Consider the following 2723-nt stretch of genomic DNA (forward strand, 5'->3'; position numbering starts at 1 on the left):
TGACCTGTGTTTTTAATTGAGCTGACACTTGGTAGGTGTAACAGCTCCTACAGCCTCAGTTCCTCACCGACAGGCCAGTGCTCCTTGGCAAGAAGTTTAATTTGTAAGTTGGTACACACAAGGGCTTGCAGTTTCCTCCTGGTTTGGGAAGATGATAAAATGCATAGATACATTTTTTGTGATTTAAAATAAAATTTTTGATGTTTTATTTCTTGTATTTTAAGAGATTTTGCTCAGTAACGATTAATCTTTATCATTTCCATGAAGCAAGGCCTTTCTTAGGCACAGTGCAATCAAAACACCCTGTGGTTGAGTTTTTAATGATACAGAACTTCAATTTACTAAAGAAATCAGCCACTTATTTTAATTTTAAAATTTAAGAAATCTACAGTTCAAGGAAATCTGAATTTTGAAAAAGTAATTTTTAAGGAATCCTCTCTGCTTTACCCATATTTTCATATTAGTCAGGTTCAGCCTCTGCTTGCTGTTTTAGATAGTAAAAATATTTGGTGAAAAAGATAGTCTGTAAGTAAATTTTCTGTATTTAATTTCTACTTCTACAATAACTAAGACAGCTGAGGAAGGGGGAAGGGATGGACTGTTACAGAAGCCTTTCTTCACAGCACATTTCTTTGTAGGGAACGTGAGGGATAAACAGTTGTAACTACTACTGCTGGGTTGCTTTTACACATGTACAATGTACTCATGTTCTGCTTTGTGTGATATAAAACTTGAAAATTAACTGGAGACTGTGGAGTGTGGGAAAGGCTCGTGTCAAATATCCCATAATCAGTGGGATTGTGGCACTCTCCAGCAGCACCAGCAGGGTGGTGTGTGAGCAGACCCTGAGTAGCTGTGGTTATTTGCAGTGTTATAACTGCACCAATTTTCAGTCCACAATCAGGGCTTTATTTTTCTAGTTCCACCAAGTAATCAGCAGTAAAAGGTCTTAGCAACTGGTGATGTGTTACAGGAAATGAAGAGAAAGAAGCACAAGGCAGTATTTCTATAGTTAATTTTGAAAAGGGCAGAAGAACATTTAACAGTGGGTTCTACTCAAAGACAGAAGTCCTTTGCATATAAATGCAGATGTTATGAAATGTAGAGGAAAAGCATGTTTTAGTCAGGAAGTAAATTGCTTGATACTTGGAAGATTTGTTCACTAAACATCAGGGGAAATACATTCTGGGAAAAAAAAGATATAGAGTTACTTATAGTCATCTTTCAAAGGTATCACACACAAGATAGCCATAGGTACCAGAAACTTCCATGTCCAGCAGAAATGGTTGTTTCCACCTCTAGCAAAACAATCGTTCACAAGAGACCTTTTTGTCCACTTTAGAAATATTATTTCTTTCCTTAAGCTTGTGGTTTATGAGAGGAAAGATTGTATGTGGTTAAACAGATACATCGAGAACATAATCAGAGAATGATCTATGATCCAATGTTTTGCTGTCTGAGATTCCTGACTTTCCCTATTCCCTTCATTTAGGGCTTTCAGAGTCTTGGACTTCAGCTGAAGCTCCCATCCAAAGCTGGGGGTTTTGTTTTCTCCAAGCCCAACATAAGAATCTGCAGCTGTTTCTCTTTGCTAAATCTCCCAGAAAGGGTTGTTAAAAGGATTATGATTCATAGTCCCTCTGCTGTGCTTCGTGGACTCATCACTGATTTCCAATAAAGAGAAGGATGGGCAAGGGAATATTCTGGAAAGGGATTGCTGTTGTGTGTTTTAATTAGTGACAGAAGAGTGGGAAGAAAAGGTAGAGCTGGAACCAAAGAATTCCTAGAGGTTATTTTCCATGTTGTGATTTGCATTTGTAAATTCTTTTTGATTTTGTAGCTGTTATGCAATTAACCAAGGCACTTCACAAGCTCAGCACATGGAAATTGTCTGCAGTTCTCACTGTCTATGGAGAGAGTGACTGTGTTTTCACAGGGAAACCATAATAGCTCAGAGAGCATATAATGATTTCTCCATAATGCTTCCAAAGGATAACTGATTTCAGATTTGCAAATTAGAAGTTATCTTCTGGATTGCCCTACTGAATGTGAAAATAAGCTGATTTTAAGCATTTCATCACTAAATTCATCATGATTACAGCTCTTACTAACTGACTGCGTGTTTGGTTAAATGAGTTATTTGTTATATTTGACTGAAATTAGCGTCAAATTGTGACCCACTCGGTATAAAAGGAAAGCTGCCTGCCAGGAAGGTGCTCACATGCCAACTGCATCTCAAATGCAGGTTCTGCATATGAAATTTAAGCTTTGATCCATTCTGCAATGCAGCTTCAGCAATTTGCATTCCCTGTGGAACTGATCTGAATTGATTAGAGGTAAATCTATATGTTGTCTACTCACTGAGTAAATTATCACCTCAGTGGCCTGGTTTGTAGATCCCAAAGACCTTCTACTGCTCATCATGGTACCAACAGCACTGATTCTACAGCAACTGTGCAAAACAAGTTTCGAGTTATTTTAAAGAATTTTTATCTGGGCTTTTTGCCTGTGTTAAAAAAGAAAGCAGGGAAATTCAGTCCATTATACAACACTGAAAAATAATCAGATATTATAAAGGAAAACAGGAATAGACTTATTTACAGAAAGGTATTTAGAAGAGCAACTTCTTAGGTAGAGGCATTTGAGATTAAGGCTATTCAAGATTATTGAAAACGTTAGTGTCGCTTTCCTGCTCTTAGAGGTAGCTGAGATTGTTCACACAG

The sequence above is a fragment of the Manacus candei genome, unplaced genomic scaffold (assembly GCF_025592945.1).
Source record: "Manacus candei isolate 608988 ecotype Guabito, Panama unplaced genomic scaffold, ASM2559294v1 h1tg000003l, whole genome shotgun sequence".
NCBI classification, from domain to species: domain Eukaryota; kingdom Metazoa; phylum Chordata; class Aves; order Passeriformes; family Pipridae; genus Manacus; species Manacus candei.